This window comes from Hemitrygon akajei, chromosome 27 (genome assembly GCF_048418815.1).
Source record: "Hemitrygon akajei chromosome 27, sHemAka1.3, whole genome shotgun sequence".
Taxonomy (NCBI): domain Eukaryota; kingdom Metazoa; phylum Chordata; class Chondrichthyes; order Myliobatiformes; family Dasyatidae; genus Hemitrygon; species Hemitrygon akajei.
Window position 1 is genome coordinate 36,793,438 of NC_133150.1, and position 19,732 is coordinate 36,813,169.

The 19,732-nt window shown below is 41.9% G+C and overlaps 1 protein-coding gene across 2 annotated transcripts in view; it reads left to right on the plus strand.

Annotated features, from left to right (window-relative positions):
• LOC140717257 (leucine-rich repeat neuronal protein 2-like) overlaps positions 1 to 19,732 on the plus strand; it is a 333,158-nt gene that overhangs the window by 152,284 nt on the left and 161,142 nt on the right. The gene's annotated exons all lie outside the window — the stretch shown is intronic.

Below are 19,732 nucleotides of genomic sequence, written 5' to 3' on the forward strand. Positions count from 1 at the left end.
ATATAACCCTAAGATCCATCTTCCTACAGACAGCCGCAAGACAAAAAAAACCACCGTGTTAAAAAAACATCACAACCCCTAACATGCAAAAAAAAACCAAATCACACAAACAGCAAAAAAAAACCAGTAAAAAACAAAATACAGAACACCAAATCACAAGGATATCAAAAAAGTCCAAGCATGGAAATGTATACAAAAGGTGATGGATACAGCCCAGTCCATCACAGGAAAATCCCCCCCACCATTAAGCACATTTACAAGGAGCACTGCCAGAAGACAGCAACATTAATCATGAACAATCCTGCTATCCAAGCCATACTCTCTTCTTGCTGCTGCCATCAGGAAGGAGGAACAGGAGCCTTACCTCTCACACCACCAGGTTTAGGAATCATTATTACCCTTCAATTATCAGCCTTCTAAACTGGCATGGATAACATCACTCTCCTCATCTCTGAACATATTCCACAACCTTTAGACACACTTCCCAAGAATCTATAACGCATGTTCTCGGCATTGTTTATGTATGTATGGATGTATGTTTTTATAATTTGCACACTGATAATTTATACATTGATTGTTTGTCAGTCTTTGTTATAGTTCTTCATAACTTCTATTGCATTTCTTTATTTTCCTGTAAATGCTTGCAAGAAAATGAATTTCAAAGTAGTATATGTGACATGTATGTACTTTGATACAATATTTACTTTGACTTACTTAATGCAATAAGCCTGTGTAAGTTAGTTACTGCCTGTTACACCACAGATGTTTAGGGTGACAATGAAGGTCCACCATCTCTGTCTGTCCTAGAACATCTTCTCTATTGTGCCTCAGTTGTGGTTCAGGGTCCTCATTTCTGCCTCTATGGTATGGTGCCAAGTTGACTTTGGTCTCCCATGTTTCCTCCGCCCTTCACAGATCCAATGAAGTCTTGATTATGGAGTTGGCTTTGACTATCCAAATTTACTTTGACTTTGACTTGCTTAATGCAATGGACCTTTTGTAAGGGACCAGATTTTCAATGGGACCAATCTACTCTTCTTCAATATTTGCTACTTGTTCAATTAAAAATAATAGTACTTTTAATTGAAGTACAGTAATTATTTCTGCTCAATAGGCACCAAAGTAGTATACTTTTATAAGAGTGCAAGAATAGGAAGATGAATACTTTGCAGAATATGTAACACCAGCAAAGTCCCCAATGATGCATTGGTTTAAGCTTAGGGAAAATTCCTTGAGAAGGTTAAAGATATTGGCTTATGCCTGTCAAAATTTTTAAAAAGTTTTGTCTTTCTTCAAAGATCAATTCTTCAATCACAGACTACCTTCTGTATATTTAAGTGTTGGTGGGAAGGGATTCTAGTGAGTTTTAAAATGCTCCACCACAAATGACAGGAAATGAATTTTTATTAAAATTAACAATATCTGCAGGTTACAGAATATATTGTGTCATTCAAACCTTCCAGCTTCCGGTCAGTAGAACTATTCCTTTGATGCGAGTGGGTTTGAAATATCAACCTAGTATTGTACTGCTTTATTATTATGGTGTCATAAGTGTCAAATCTATTGCAACAATTTATGGTTCTTGAATTCTATTATTGAGGTTTACTTAAGTTCACAGCTGAGATTATCTAGCAAGCATAGTATTTGTGGCAGTCAATCTTCTATTGAACTGCAAACACAATGAAAACCAGGAAACAAATTATATCCACGTGAGTCAAGCTCTTTAGAGCAGGAGAAACCCACCAATTTTAATCTAGCACTTCTCTTGGTAGCTGCAACTTGCATACAACATACTCATCTTAATGAAGTTGGTGATGGGGGCATCAATAACTTGCCTTGATATAGTGCCGGTAGCAGAGTAAAATATTCCCAAGGTGACTCGCCAAGTTGGTTGCATTTCACCGAATGTTCTGATGTATATGTGGTAAATGAAATCTCAAGGTTTCAAGGTTCAGGGTACATTTATTATCAAAGTATGTGTGTAGGATACAACTCTGAGATATATAAATCTGCAGTAGAGTCACATAGAGCTATAGAACACTGCAGTGCACAAACAGATCATTTTGCCCATCTAGTCCATGCCAAAATATTAATCTGCCTAGTCCCATCAATCTGAACCCAGAACATAGCACTCCACACCCCTCCCATCCATGTACCTGTCCAAATTTCTCTTAGATGTTGAAATCGCATCCACCACATCTGCTTGCAGCTCATTCCACACTCTCACCGTCCTCTAAGTATCATTGGAATCAGATAAGATCTGACATTAGGACAAAGGGAAAGCTGTGGATAGGAATGATTAAGTGATGGCATTTATGAAGTTTGTTAAAGAAGAACATCGAGTCGCAGAGGGAATCTAATAGGTCATAACCTGTACAAAAAAAAGCAAGAAATATCTTACAATTTATTGGAGACATAGATGATCTCAAAACATCTGAAGTTCTTTATGGCTAGTGCATACTCTAAAAAGGTGACAGGTCTGATGGCAGCATCTTTGTGCACTAACAAGTCTTGGGGGCATTGTGATAATGGTCAGTTGTTTCCATGTTATTAATGGTGGAAATACACATCAGGTCAGGCAGCATCTGTGAAGAGAGAAATACTGGCTTCAGGTCTTGGATAACCTTCCTTCAAAACCCAATTTTTCATCAACATTTAATTCATCTGTTTGCTCCCTATAGTTGTTAACCCAGCCATTCCTCTGCTTTTAAACTTTCTTTTCAAGCTTTTAGCATCTGTATCTTGCTTTTGGAATGAGAATCAGTGATGTTGTTGGAAGCATCAAGCACAGAAGAAACTGAAGAGGCTGGTTTGGGTGAAAACACAAATCTCAGGAGAGGATTGCAAAGGTACTATGACCTAAATTTCATCCCTGGGTCCCAGGCGACAATAGTTGGCTGGCCCCTAGCCCCAATGGAATAGATTCAAAGTCTGATTTCTCAGGCAGTAGAGGAATGTTTTGCTTTAATTGCAAGTCTTTTGATGCATGGGCATCTCCAATAAGGACTTGATAGAGGTGGAAGATGGGGAAAGAGGAGTGGTGAGGGCAAAATAGGATCTAATTAAGCCAGAGAGAGTGAAAATCTGTGTATGCAGAGATGGGTTTAGGACTCCAACACGTTCTCCTCAACCTATAGACTCACTTTCAAGGACTCTACAACTCGTGTTCTCAGTATTATTTATTTACTTATTTGGTTAATACTATTATTATTTGTTTATTATTTTGCATTTGCACACTGGTTGCTTGTCAGTCTCTGTGTGTTGTTTTTCATTGATTCCTATTTCTTTGTTCTACTGTAAATGCCTCCAAGAAAATAAGTCTCAGGGTAGTATATGTGGCATATGTACTCTGATAATATATCTACTTCGAACTTTGAACTTCGAACCAGAGGAAGGGAAAATGTGGAAAATGAAAAATGAATCGGAGGGAAAAGGGCATCTTAGCAGAAACCAGGGAATGAGGTTGGTCACACCAGGGAAAGATAAAAATGGGAAGGTGAGGTAAAAATGAGAGAGCCCATTAAAGTGATTGTATTCTCTCAACAAGCTTCCAGTTCACAAAAAAAATGAAGCAAAACTGAAGAAATCTCATCAGCAAGGTGCCATAAATCCTCAAGATTTATTAATATTCATTAGAATTCCACTCGGAATTATTAGCCTGAGGCCAGACTCAATTAATTTTGCACTTGAGCCTGCTGAGTTGCCTCAGAAAATAAGTTTAAAGAATAAAGAACGAGGCACTTGCTGGTCTGCCTGAACACAGCTGAGAGATTTCACGGTGAATACCACCCACAGATTTACATCATTGATCTCAACAGTTGCACGCTTGTTCTCCTACAGGGAGCCCTGGTAAACTTTGGTGTTGTTCAGTACGTGGCAAATGACAGCGGGGGAAAATAAAATGTTCCTTGTTTCTGTCACCACCAGCCCTTCAACCCTCAGAGCATCTGAGCCTCTCCCATTCTGGTTCCTTGCAGATCCTTGACTGCTTGACTACTCCACATGGTGGGTCAATGCCCTAAACTCTGGAACTTATTATTTATGCTTTTATTTATTGAGATACCATGTGGAATAGGCTCTTCCGGCCCTTCAATCCACGTTGCCTAGCAACCCCAGAGTTAATCCTAACCTAATCATCAAGACAATTTACAATGACCAATTAACCTATCAACTGGTACGTCCTTGGACTGTGGGAGGAAACCAGAGCACCTGGAGGAAACCCACACAGTCACAGGGAGAACATACAAGCTCCTTACAGGCAACGTCAAGAATTAAACCCAGGTCTCCTGCATGGTTAAGTGTTGTGCTAGCCCTATACCTTTTTCCATCCCCTCTCTCTCTCTGCCGCTATGATCCTCTCTTGCCATCTCATTCTCTTATTCCCTGTATTGCTTGGTGTGTCATACCCTTCCTTGCACTTTCATTCTCTCTCTCACTCTCTTTCTGTTTATTTCTTGTTATCTCTCTTCCTCTCCCTCTCTCTGACTTCATTTCCCTGTTTCTCTTTGTTCCTCTCTCCTTATTTCTCTCTCTCCCTATTTCTCTCTCTGTGTCTCTCTTTCTCTTTCATACACACATATACAGTCTGTCTCTCTCTCAATCACTCTCTCTATATCTCTATCTCTCACCCTTTCCCTCTCCCCTCTCTCTTTTTTTTTTCCTCTCATTTCCAAAGCTGACCTTCTGGCTGGGAGATTTTGTTTCAATATGAACCTGCCTAAGGTATTTGACTGGGTTGAAAGTGCTATTTAAATGCAAGTTATTTTTGTTTGCATTCATATTTGTGTCTGACAGCTCCCAGAATGGGATCACTCCAGGCTGCTCTCCAATTTAGAAGCTTCCAGCACAAGGACAGACCCTTTGGCCCATGGTGTCTGTACCAAACATGATGCATAATTAAACCAAATCCTTTCAGCCCTTACTGATCCATATCACATCATTACCTGCACATCTATGTGTCCATCTAACAGTCTTTTAAATGCCACTAACCTAACTGCTTTCACCTCACCCCTGGCAGTTTGTTCTAGGCATGGACCACTCTCTGTAAAAAATCTTGCCATGCACATTTCCTTAAAACTTTCCCCTTCTCACCTTAAATGCATGTACTTTAGTGCATGATATTTCTACCCAGGAAAAAGGTTCTCCGCATCTAATTGATTCTCATTATTGAGTAAACTCAGCCTCTGACACTCCAGAAAACAAAAAATCAACCCAAGTTTGTCCAACCTCTACTTGTAGCTTACACTCTCTAACCCAGGCAGCATCTCAGTAAACCCCTTCTGCACCCTTTCTGAAACTTCCACATCCTTCCTATAAAGGAGTGACCAGAATTCTACCCTGACCTCACAGATTTAAGTTTGTACAATGGGGCATTTCTCTTGCTAAATTGCCAAAGTGGTGCTAATTAACGTGGCATCATCTAAAATAGGCCAGAAGTTCAACTCTATGAGCTGGTTAGCTGTGTGCTCAGTGACTAATGAGCCACTTTTCCTGGTGTGAAGTATGAGAACAATTTTTTCCAAATTATTTACAAAGACAAAAAATTTAAATGAATGTTACGAGGTCTGAGTGGCCTGAATTATAAGGAAAGATTGTATAAGTTAGGACTGTATTCTTTAGGATGTAGAAGACTGAGAGGAGATTTGATAGAGGTATACAAAATTAGGAGGGGTATAAATAGGGTTAATGCAAGCAGACCTTTTCCACTGAGGTTGAGTGGGACTACAACTAGAGGTCATGTGTTAAGGGTGAAAGGTGGGAAGTTTAAAGGGAACATGAGGTGAAACTTCTTCAGTCAGAGGGTCATGAGAGTGTGGATTGAGACGCCAACACAAGTGGTGCATGTAAGCTCGATTTCAACGTTTAAGGAAAGTTCGGATAGGTACGCGGATGGTAGGGGTATGGAGGGATATGGTCCTGGTGCAGGTTGATGGGAGTAGGCAGTTTAAATGGTTTCAGCATAGACTAGATGTGCCGAAGGGCCATATTCTGTGCTGTACTTCTCTATGACTCTATTTTGAACCATTTTGTAAATTTAACTGGGCATTTCATAGAACACAGCGCAGGAACAAGCCCTTCACCCCACAATGCTGTGCTGAACTAATTAAGCTAATGACACCTAATTAAACTAACTAATTAAACTCATTTGCTGGCAAGAATTTTGCTTGTGCCTCTGTCACAATTTCCCCATGGGACACACATCAGATAACTTCAAATCGCTCTGCCAATAAAATTAATTCACATTATACCAAGCAGCAGCCAACAGTTGTTATTCCCAGAAGTAACTACAGTACTCTTGATTAAGTTAAGTTATTAGTTAGCAATCCTCTGATCTCATCCTTCCATATGTCATCTTATGCCCTTTCATTACCGATTAAGGTATTGACTATCAAAGTAGTGTGGTCCTGTGGTAAGTGGGTAAAACACCAACAGAGGGACAGTATCTCGAATACCACTCTCAGGCTGATAGAGCAACACCTCATATTAAGTAGCCTCCAACATGATGGCATGAAGGTTGATTTCTCCATCCAGTAATTAATTAATTCCAAAACATCCCCCACCTTACTCTCTTCTTCTATTCCCCACTCTGAACTCTTACCCTTTCCTCACCTGCCTGTCACCTCCCCCAGTGTCCCTTCTTCTTCCATTTCTCTCACTGTGCTCATTGTACTCTCTCTTCTCCTGTCAGATTCCTTCTTCTCCAGCCCTTTACCTTTCCCACCCATCTGACATCACCTTCCAGCTAGTCCTCCTTCCCCTCCTCTCACCCTTTTATTCTGGCATCTTCCTCACTTATTTCCAGTCCCAATGGAGGGTCTCAGTCCAAAACATTGACTGATCAGTCATTTACACAGGTCCTGCCTGACCTGCTGAGTTCCTCCAGCATTTTCTGTGTGTTGCTCTGGATTTCCAGCATCTGCAAATTCTCTTGTGTTCAGATATACAGTATAATGTTTTAATCGCCATGTAACTGGAAATATGTAGCAGCCAGAGAGGTGACAGGTGCATGAGGAGTTCAGACTGGATAGGTTTAGTTATGGGAAAAGACTGACTGATCCACTGTTGAATTCTTTGGAACAGAAATATTGAGAAGAGATTCAATCAATGTAAAGGTTATAGAGGGAACAGGGTTCCTAAGGGTGTTATATCTATGGATGGTAGTGGAGATAAGCTCCCACTGTTAATTAAATGCTCCCAAAGTAGATGCCCCTGATAGCCTCTGACAATCAAGTCCAGCTTCTGGCTTTCATGTGTGATTTAGCTACTAAGCCTGGTGAAACTACTTCTACTGACAGGAGAATGGGCAAAGTGTGTGTGTGTGGGCGGGGGGGGGGGGGGGGGGAGGGAAGTTTACTGGCACTTTAAAACCAGTCGCTTGGGGCAGATGGGGCTCATCAGCCGGGGCTGGCAGCTCAAGTAGGAGAAGGAAAATGCCGATCTTAAACCGCTGCAGCTTTGTGTCTATACTCATTCATGGGAGAGGCTTTGGGAGAAAGCCATGAGAAACGGTCTGGAGCTAGAGTCCCTAAAGCAGTCTCATGTTGAGTTCAACAGCGACCTGCAACTCCTGCGATGCTACGGGTGTCAAACTGTATAGGTCTCTGCCGTTTTCTTGGATTAATCAGTTGCACGGAGGTGGGGAGCGTGGGCAACATGAGCCACAGCTTGCTCTCCATATTGTGCTGCCCTGGCTTGCGTATCACGTAGACAACTGGGACGCATCATCCATGGTTGACCCTGACCAAACAGAGGTCCTGAGTAGAGTGAACAGGAAGATCCTAATTCCATTCTCGAGAGATATCAGTAACTAGTGGAGATAAACACATGATAAACAGCAGAGGGACTAAAGGAGAGTTAATGAAAGTTGGTCCCACTCAATAAGCGTGAGGAACTGAAGCTCACTCTCTGGAAGGGTGGTTGGGGAAAATAACCTCTCCATTTTCGAAAACTACTTGGTTGTGCTTGTCTATGGAGGCCGAAGAACTGAAAGCTGTGATTTGCGATTAGCCTTTTCTGGGCAGGATGAAGTCAACAACCTTTTCTCTGAGATGTGGATATCAATGATTTATAGTTGTACCTATGACAGAGGCAAACTAGCCTTTGTCATACCCTCTAATCCTATCTGAAGACTATGTCACTGCCGACTATAACATTGGCTGTGATAGCTCTGCTGGCAATGCCCAGATTGATTGGATTGCCTCATCCATTCACATCCTCACTGACCTGTAAGCAGACCGTCAGACTTCAAAAGTTCAAAATAACTTTGTTACCAAAAGTACATTCAGTACATATTATGATATACTACCTTGAGATGCATTTTTGCAAGCATTTAAAGAAAAAAACCTCAAAGTTCAAAGTAAATTCATTAGCAAAAAGAAATGCAATAGAAATTACAAAAAAACTACATAAACAGGCAAAGACACCACCTCACTACATTTTTTGCACTTCTTATTTAATTACCTATTTAACATATACATACTTACTGTCATTCACATTTCTGTTTCTCTGTTATCGTGTATTGCACTGGACTGCTGCCACAAAGTTAACAAATTTCACAACATATGCCGGTGATATTAAACCTGATTTTGATTCTGATTCGGATTCGATGTGCAAAACAAGAAAAACTATGCAAATAAAAATTAATACTGAGGGTGGTGATTACCAGAATGAGCTGTCAGAGGAAGTGGTCAGGGTAGGCACAATTACAACATTTAGGAGGCATTTGGAGAGGAACGTGGAGGGGAGGCACTTGGAGTGACATAGGCCTTTTGCCCGCTTGGACTTCTCAATCCTCGCCCTCTTCTCTTGATCCAGGAGAAGTAACATTGATACATTCTGGAAATCTTTGAGAATCAAGGAATAATGGGATGAGAATGAGGAAGGGGTAGGAGATCAGCCATTATTGGCTGAGCAGATAAGTGTGGCTAATGCCAGTTATCATGCCTTATCATTCATTCATTATGTGCTGGGTCGTATGATGTGGGTGATCATGGTCTTTCCATGACCATGACAGGTTTTTCTACTGAAATGGTTTGCCATTGCCTCCTTCTGGGCGGTCTCTTTACCAGACAGATGACATCAGCCATTATCAATACTCTTCTGAGATTATCTGCCTGGCGTCAGTGGGCACATAACTAGGACTTGTGATCTGCACCAGCTGCTTGTACGGGCATCCACCACCTGCTCCCATGGCTTCACATGACCCTGATTGGGGGCTATGTAGGTGACCTGCAGGCTAGCGGAGGGGCAAGACCCCTCATTGGGACTGAGAGAAAAAAAGATGAGGAGTCAGAGTAAGAAGGTGGGGGGAGGGGAAGAAAAACACAAGTTGAGATGTAAAATGGGGAATGGGGGAGGGGTGAAGTAAAGAAGTTAATAGGTGAAAGAGATATAGGGCAGGAGAACAGGGAACCTAATAGGACAGGACAGAAGGCCATGGAAGGAAATTAAAGGGGAGGAGCAGCAGAGGGTGTTGATGAGCAGGTTAAGGAGATAAGGTGAGAAAAGGAAATGGGAATGGAGAATGGTGAAGGGGTCAGGGGGGTTGTGGGGAAGCATTACCAGAAGTTCAAGAAAACAATGTTCATGCCTTCAGGTTGGAAGCCACCCAGGTGGAATATAAAGTGTTGCTCCTCCAACCTGAGTGTGGCCTCATCGCAGCTGTAGAGGATGTCATGGACTGACATGTCAGCATGGGAAGTGGAATAAAAACGGGTGGCCACTGGGAGATCCTGCTTTTTCTTGTGGATGGAGAATAGTTGGCCACTGAGAGTTCTCTACGTGAATCCCTTGTCCATTTGTCCCTCCCCACTCTGACCTCCCTCCCAGCACTTATCCCTGCAAGCGGAACAAGTATTATGTGTGCGTGTACGCGCCCTTACTCCTGGTGGAGTCGTCAGGGTGCCGTCATGACAAGCGTTTTGCACCGATCTTTTTGGTGATCACTCATCGTACGGCGTGTCTTGGGCATCTGAAACCTGGCGGAGTCCATCCCTCTCCAGGTTTTTTTCATGAGGCCGAGTTGCTAGCTCAACACTCAACCCAGGCACGGATGGAGAGCGTGCAAGGGAGCCGGCTGGATTCGAACTCGGGACCTCTTGCCCTGAAGCGTCATCCAGCGCCGATGCCACCATGCCACCAGCCAGCAACGAGTGTTATACCTGCTCCTACACCTCCTCCTTCACTACCATTCAGGGCCCAGAACAGTCCTTCCAGGTGAGATGACACTTCACCTGTGAGTGTGTTGAGGTCATACACTGCTCCCAGTGTAGTCTCCTATATATCAACGATCTGGAGTCCTCTTTGCCAAGCTGCTACACTCCGTCTGCAAGAAAAAGTGAAATCTCCCGGTGGCCACCCATTTTAATTCCACTTCCCATTCCTATTCCGACATGTCAATCCGTGGCCTCCTTTACTGATTGCTCAAGCATATGGTAATGCCCTCCCTCCTTCACCATTCCCCATTCCCATTCCCCTCTCTCACCTTATCTCCTTACCTGCCTACCACCTCCCTCTGGTGCTCCTCACCCTTTTCTTCCTTCCATGGCCATCCGTCCTCTCCTATCAGAATCCCCCTTCTCCAACCCTGTATCTCTTTCACCAATCTACTTCCTAGCTCTTTACTTCACCCCTCCTCTCTCCCGGTTTCACCTATCACCTTATGGTTCTTCCTCCCCTCCCCCCACCTTCTTCCTCTGACTCTTCATCTTTTTTTTTCCAGTCCTGATGAAGTGTCTCAGCCCGAAACGTCAACTCTTCCCTTTTCCCCAGATGCTGCCTGGCCTGCTGAGTTCCTCCAGCATTTTGTGTGTGTTAATTTACTTCAGCGCTATGTTGAGCACTGATATCATGGATGAAAGTGCCTGTCCCTCTGCTGCTCTGTTGCTCTGTGTTCTATTGGCTAGACCCAGTGTCATGGAGAACACAGGAAAGTATTTTGAGTCCATGTTACATTTGGGTCAGCACAATGAAATTAAAATGTTATACAACACTTCATGCTTGTACAAATGTTAACATGCAAGAAAGACCATGGGATCCAACGAGCTTGAACCATGCTCACAGTAGCCTTCACCTTCTTTCCTTTCCTACGTTCACCGAGTTCTCTGACAATAAAAGGCCCCAGTATTCCCCCACCTCATCACCACAGTCCCTCGCCAGCTACGCAGGTCCTGAGCAAAGGAAAAGATCAGGGTAAAAACAACCACCGAATAATTCTCCAGTGCCCTGAAATAAATGAAACCAATCCACAAAATTGGAAAGACTATGTGTAACCTATAAAACACATTTGCCTCCAGTGAACTCTCTCCCCATTGGTCAATCTTAACCGCTGATAAAAGAGCATTTGCTACAAAGGAACTTAAATGTGAGAAGAAAATGAAGAGAAAGCAACAATTTTATTTAATGCTTTCAAAGGCATTTCTCTGAGGCTTTGCTTCAGATCTAATCTCTTCCCGGTGTTATTGGTATTGGTTTATTATTGCTGCATGTACCAAGATACAGTGAAAAGCTTGTCTTGTGTACAGATCAAATTATTGCACTGTGCATTAAGCTACAACAAGGTTAAGCAGTAATGATGCAAAATAAAGTAGAACAGCTACAGGGAAAGTGCAGTGCAATTGTAGGGGGTACATTTTTGAGGTCCAATTTATCAAACTAGGGAACTATTTCATAGTCTATGAACAGCGAGCTGGAAGCTGTCCTTGAGCCGGGTGGCGATACATGCTTTCAGACTTCCATGTCTTCTGCCGGCTGATTAAGTATTACTTTTAAAACACATTCACCTGCAGGGAATGTCATAAATACAGTGATGAGCGCTCAAAATAGAAAGCGGATCATAGCAAACACAAATTTAAATGCTCTGAAATTAATAAAGGGTGCATATTATGCTGGGGCATGTAGTCAGAACAAGATAGTGTAGACCGTGACAAGCTATTTCATCGTGTCCAGAGCTACAGAGCCTAGGATCCGAAGTGTGCCCCAAACAAGATAAGTTCAAAATTAATCTCTGCAAAGTTATTTCTTTGAGCGGGTGAGTATTTGATGTAGCAAGCTCATTTGCAAAATGGTGAAATCAGTTTCTATTGACAAGCTGAAATGTAAAGTGAGTAGATTTATTTCAGGGAGTTTCATTGGTGAATGTGGTACGCTGGTAATCTGAGATGTACGCAGTGAGTCTGGCATGCTGGAAAAAAAAAACGGAATATTTTTGCTATGTTCTTCAAAACCCTCTATGAATGGGGAGTTCATCACCACATGTCTGGGTTAACGAGATGCTGACTGATGAAGATAGGCTTATATGATTAGTCACCATATAATTATATTCTTTGTTTTGTTGCTGTTGTTCTGTTGTTCCTGAGGGTAGCTTGTCAGAGATAGAACATAGATCATTACAGCACAATACAAGACCTTTGGCCCATGATGTTATGTCAACTTATTAACGTACACGAAGATTAATTTAACCATTCTGCCTTACCTAACCCTCCATTCTTCTTTCATCCACGTGCCTATCTAAGAGTCCCTTAAATTCCCCTACCAGCACCCCTAGCAAATTGTTCCATACACCCACCACTCCATCTGTGAAGAACTTCCCTCTGACGTCCCCTCCTGTACTTTCTTTCAATCACCTTAAAGTTGTCCACACTGGTATTAGCCATTTCTGCCCTGGGAACAGGTCTCTGTCTATGCACTTGATCTAAGCCTCTTATCATCCTGTACAACTCTATCAAGTCACCTCTCATCCTTTTTCACTCCAAAGAGAAAAGTCCTTGCTCACCCAATCTTTTTTCATAAGACATGCCATCTAGTCCAAGCAGCATCCCAGTAAATCTCCTCTGAACCCTCTCTAAAGCTTCCACATCTTTCCCATGACGATCACTGCTTGGTACTTCTATAGCATGAATGTAACTTCCCAATCTATGCCTACATTTAACTGCATGTTTAATTTGCTGGAACTGAACTACACAACTACAAACATCCTCAGATCTAATTTTTAGGTGGAAAGAAATGTCATTGATGAAGCAGTTGTAGATGTTTAGGCCTGGAATACTGTTATGAGGAATTACACCAGAGTTGCCCTGGGCAGGAAAAAAAATTACCTCCAACAACCACAGATAATATCATTTCAAAGTTCAAAAAGTTCAAAGTAAGTTTATTATCAAAATACATATACTACTTCATTTTTTTGCAGGCAAGAAGAAAAAAGTAAGAAATACGACAGAATTTTCCATAAAAAATGAACAAAGATTGATAAACTGAAAATAAAATGATGCTGAGAACATAAGTTATCCAGAGTCCTTGAAAGTGAGTCTGCAGATTGTAGAATCTGTTCAGAGTACTGATGAATAAAGTTACTTACACCGGTTCAAGAGCCTGATGGTTATAAGGTCATAACTGTTCCTGAGCCTGGTGGTGTGTGACCTAAGGCTTCTGTATCCCCTGCCCAATGTCAGTAGCCAGAAATGGGCATGGCCTTGATAATGAGGTTCTTTGATAATGGATGCTGCTTTCTTATGACTTCTTGTACTCAATGGTGGAGCGAGTTTTGCCTGGATGGACTGGGCTGGATCCATCACTTTCTGTCCCAGAGCATTCATACTTCCATATAACAGGCTGTGATGCAACCAGAAAGGACAATCTCCACCATGCATCAATAATTTTTTCAAAGTTTTTCGTGACACATCGAATCTATGCAAACTTCGAAGGAAGTAGAGATGTGATCCTGCCTTCTTTGTGTTAACATTTACATGCTGATCCCAGGACAGACCCTCAGATATGTTAACACCAAGGAATTTAAAACTACTCACCCTCGCCTCTAATGAAGATTGACTCATAGATCACCGGCTTCTTCCTCCTGCAGTTGATAGACAGTGCTGTGGTTTTGCTGATGTTGAGTGAGAGGCTGTAGTGTGACACCATTCAACCACAGTTTCAATCTACCTCCTATATCCTCATTTGTGTGAGCTACAACCACAGTCATTGGAGTGTTTTGACTTTGATGTCCATTGTCAAATATTGCTTTGGTGGTATCGTAGGTCTTCTATTCAGGAACTCAGCTCTTCAATTGAAGTTTGGATCAAGGCTGAGATGAGATCTGGAGCGAGCAAAACCCAAACTGAGCAGGTTATTGGACTGTGAATATCCCTTGGTAGCTCCGTTGCTGACATTGTACGTCATTTTGCTGATGGTTGAGAGTAGAATAGTTGGTGGCAATTGGGCACGATGTGCTTAGGCAGTCTTTACCGTTGAAGGGTAGCTGTCATGAGGTAGAGATAGTGAGCAGGTTGGCTAGGCTGTGCATAGTTCTTCAGTAGGTCTTGTAAATGTTACTGTATCGACTACTTTTAGTTTTTTTTGTATTCATGTAGAGTGAAGGTCATGAGCACCATAGCAGCACAGCAGTTAACATAACTGCTGTAAAAAGCCACCTGTATGATCAGGGTTGAACTTGCACTGCTGCTTGTAAGGAGTTAGTATGTGTATTATATTCCATAACCAGATAGGTTTCCTCTGGGTGCCCCGATTTCCTCCCACATTCCAAAGGTTAGGGTTGGTGAGATACGGGCATGCTCTGTTGTTGCTGGAAGCATGGCGACACTTGTGCGCGCTCCAGCACAATCGGCACTGATTCGATTTGACGGAGGCAGCACATTTCACTTAGTACATGTGACAAATAAAGCGGATCTTTATCTTTCTTTGAATGAAATTGTGGGAAGAGTGGCTTCTGTGATAGAGTGGATCTCAGAAGGAAGCCGGGCCGGATTATCCAATGGGTAATTTTGGCTTAACCTGATGGCGAATGTTTCAGACTTACCTCTAGCACTCACATCCTGCCCCTTGCCAGTTTTAATAGATGATGCAGTGACTTCTAATGACATCAACTCTGACCAGATTCCACAACCTATAGACTCACTGTCAAGGTCTCTCCAATCCATGTTCTCAGTATTATTTATTTATTTATTATTTGTATTTGCAGAGTTTACCTCTTTATGTGTGTAGGTTTTCATTTATTAGGTTGTTTTTTTGTGAATGACTGCAAGAACACGAACAATAATCACAGGGTAGTATATGGTGACTGGTACATACTTTGATAATAAATTTACTTTGAACTTTCAACTTTGAAATGCTATTCAACATGGAAGATTACTGATTCATCAGCCAGGAGAGGACAGTTGTTGGTCAGGTAGTTTCCTTGCAATGTTTGACTTAATGTTAAGGGACTTAATGGGTTCTGAAGTCAATAACATGAACTCCCAGATTCCCTGCCTATGCATCACTGTATCTGTCCTCCCTATGTGATTCAACATACTAGGGATTCTTAAGGAAGTGTCTAATGCATGATCTGAAAAGGATGATTCTTTAAGGATATGGGAGAGCAGTAGAACAGAGGGATCTGGGAATACAGATCAATAATTCTTTGAAATTGGCATCACGTGTAAATAGCGTTGTTCAGAGAACTTCTGCACGTTGGTTTCTTAAATCATAGTAATGGGTATAGGATAAACAGGAGAAAGTCTGCAGATGCTGAAAGTACATGGATGGGAGGGATATGCAGGGCTACGATCCAGGTGCGGGTTGATGGCACTACAGAACGGATTAGACGGGCCAAAGTTCTGCATCTGTGATGTCGTGCTCTGTGACTCTATGATTCTAAGATGAATGGAGTTTCATAGCAGGATTCAAAATTGCAAGGGAATTGTGCAAATGGGAGAGAAATAGCTTCCACTGGCAGGAGAAAGGGCACAGACTTAATTTCCAAAAGGTTGAATAGTAAATAAGGAGAACTACTAAATGGGACTGGGCAGAATAACACTTTGGCATGGACTAGATGAGCTGACGGGACTATATCTATACTGTAGTGTTCTATGACTCTAATACTAAGTAAGACTAACTTATCTGTGAGATAATGCTTCCAAATTAAGTGTCAGGAACAGTTCACATGTTTTACATAACTGTTCCAGTTATTTGCCCCCATTTACTCACAGGGGCTCATAACTAATCCCAGCCCCATGCTTGTGTTTGGCAATAAGACCCAAGCCTTCCAGATACTTTCAATTCTAGTGGTGCATCTCCAAACAAAATAGCTTCTCTGTGCATCAGTTTGTTTAAATCGGCTCTTGGTCTAAACTAATTACTGCCTCTTGCAATATAGGAACTGTAGTGCAAGAGAAATACGCATTCAAGAGCTTGCCAGAAACATAATTAAATAACATTAAGGGAGCATATATCTTCAGCTGATTCTTAACATTACATAATTATTCTTGGAATTGGCAAAGAAAACACACAAATAGAAGGCAACATTAGATGAAACGCAGATGGAAAATATACACAACGAAGAGGAGTCATTTTGCATGGAGATAACATTAGAATGTCGTAAGAAGGAAGATTTAAAGAGAGTGGGAATAAGCAAGGGCGCTTTTTAGCTGTAATCCACAGTGACATCCATCAGCAGCTGGAGTAAAATGCATTTAAATTTATGAGCAATGCATGGAAGAACAACTGGTAAAAAATTAATTGGTGTAGATAAGGCAAAGTCCCTGTAATTCTTCAAAGTAAGCCATGAAAACAAAGCTCAAGAAGATAAATGTAAAAGCATGATAAGGCAACGTAAAACAGGGCCGGAAAAGAGGAACATTTTACTCAAAGTGATGAATATTTCAAATAACTCACCATGCTAATTAATAGTGGCTATGTACACAAGATTCTACAAGAAGTGGTGGAGATGGTCCAGTTCATCACGGGTAAAGCCCTCTCAAGCGTTGAGCGCATCTGTATGAAAGGCTGTTGTAGGAAAGCAGCATCCATCATCAGGGACCCCTGCCGGCCAAGTCATGTTCTCTTCTCACTTCTGCCATCAGGAAGAAGGTACGGTAACCTGAGGACTCACACCACCAAGCTGAGGAACACTTATTACCCCTCCATCATCAGGCTTTGATCTAGAGGGGATAATTCCACTCAACTTCACACGCCCCATCATCGAAATGTTCCCACAATGAGTTCACTTTCAAGGACTCTTCATCTCATGATCTCGATATTTATTGCTTATTTATATATTATTATTATTTCCTCAGTTTGTTGACTTCTACACTCTAGTTGAACATCCAAGTTGGGCAGTCTTTCATAGATTTATTGAGAATGCCAACAAGAAAATGAATCTCAGGGTTGTATATGATGACATATATATACTGTGATAATAAATTTACTTTGAATTTCAAATTATTGAAAGTGCATTTATTGATATTCTAGAAGAATTATCTTTAATGGGCTGAATGGCCTTGAGCTTTAAAGTTTTTTTATTTGTTTATGGAGATCATATTTTAATCCTATTTAAGAAAACTTAGCATGTCTCGTAAAACTGAGCATAGAGAGGTAACGGACTCTTCTTTGAGTCATGACCATAACTTTATAAAATGTCCAATAATGTAGAATTCAGATCAAGTTACATTCCTTGGTCGCTTTATCAGATACCTCCAGTACCTAATAAAGTAGCCACAGAGGGGATGTTCATGGACCTCCACTTCAAGATTCGAGATGTTGTGCATTCAGCAATGCTCTACCTCACACCAGTGTTGCAACACGTGGTTGTTTGAGTTACTGTCATCTTCTTGTCAGCTTCAGCCAGTCTGACCACTCTCCTCTGACCTCTCTCATTTAAGAGACATTTTCACTCTCAGAACTGCCACTCATTGTATGTTTCTTTTGTTTTGCACACCATTCTCTGTAAACTCTAGAAATTGTTGTGCGTGAAAATCTCAGGAGATCAGCAGTTGTGAGATACATTTCTTCCCCATTCTGACGTTTGATCTGAACAATGACTAAACTTCTTGACCATGTGTGCATGCTTTTATGCATTGAGTTGTTCCCACGATTGGCTGATTAGATAGTTACGTTAATAAACTGGTGAACAGGTATATTGAATAAAGTGGCCACTGAGTGTACATGGGGCTACAGACAAACCATCAATAGTAACAAGTAGCAGTACAGGCTCAGTCTTCCTAAAGTTCATCACCATCTCCTTTGTCCTACTGAAGCTGAGCTGCAGATGATTCAGCTTGCATCATTTGACAAAGTCCTCCACCATGGCCCGGTATTCATCCTCCTGTCCTCCCTTTATACACCCAACTATTACTGAGTCATCAGAGAATTTCTGCAGATGGCATGACTCAGTGTGGTATCTAAAGTCCAAGGTATACAGGATGGACAGGAAGGCAGCGGATACAGTCCCCTGTGGGACCCCAATGCTGCTTATAGCCATGTCTCTATGTACTCAAGGTGAAGTCTTCTATTTAAGGATATCTGAAATACCCTCCTTTCCCAGAAACTTGTGTATTTCCACTGATTGCCTTTTTCAGCCTCAAAATAGTTCACATTTTTCTTTACAGAGCATTAAATATTGCAGCCAATGCTGTAATATATGGAAGTGTAGAGCCAATTTTCAGTATGCAACAAGATTCTGTGTTGACACTGACAAAATAATCTGATATACAAATGTTAACTGAAGGATATACTTGAGCTAAAGCACTGGGCATAACTACCTTCCCCTCTGTAAAATAGTGGCAAGGAGTCTTCTGTGTATTTCAGACTGACAAGCCCTTAGATTAATGTCTTATCAGAAGGACTTGAACTCATCGCTTCTGAGAATGAGGTGAAACACACTGGCAAGGGTTATTACAAAGCTATTCAGCTTTCAGATTTTAAATTTAAATATATGTCTGGCCATTAGACTGGCAGCAAATTACATATTGCTTCTCCTTTCTGAGGAAACTTTCTCTACAACAGCTTTTATTTGTTTGTTTATTTATTTTATTGTATTTTATTTAGAGATACAACATGGTAACAGGCCCCGTACACAAAATGCTGGAGAAATTCATCTGTAAAAACGTAAACAGTCGGCGTTTCAAGCAGGGACCCTTCATCAGAACTGGAGAAAAAAGATGAGAAGTCAGAGTAAGAAAGTGGGTGGGGAGGAGGGGGGAGGGTGGAGGAAGAAATACAAGGTGGTAGGTGATAGGCAAAACCGGGAGGGGGCGGAAGTGGTGAAGTAAAGAGCTGGGAAGTCAATTAGTTAAAGAGATAAAGGACTGGAGATCGGGGAATCTGATATGACAGAATAGAAGGCCACAGAAGAAAGGGAAGGGAGGGGAGTGCCAGAGGGAGGTGATGGGCAGGTAAGGAGATAATGTGAGAGAGGGAAATGGGAATGGGGATTAGTGAAGGGAGAGGGTGGGAGGCATTACTGGAAGTTCGAGAAATCAATGTTCATGCCATCAGGTTGGAGGCTACCCAGACGGAGTATAGGGTGTCGCTCCTCCAAGCCGCGTGTGGCCTCATTGTGGCAGTAGATGGCCTGCTGAGCCCTCCAGCATTTTGTATGTGTGTTGCTCGGATTTCCAGTGTCTGAGATTCTCTCCCGTTTGTGATGGTAACAGGCTCTTCTTGTCCAACGAGCCCGCATCGCCCAATTATACCCATGTAACCAACTAACATCATAACCCACACGTCTATGGAATGTCTTAGGAAACCAGAGCACCCCGTAACATACAAACCCCATACAGACAGCAGCAGGAATTGAACCTGGGTTGCTGGCACTGTAATAGAGTTATGCTGACTGCTACGTCACCACTTTCCTTCTCTGCTGCCTGAATGGCTTGTCTAAAACCGTCTGTTCACAGTTGGTCTGCATTGTCTGAAATCCTCGCTCACAGTAGTCCAAATGCCTTTTCCTTATTGTGGGTTG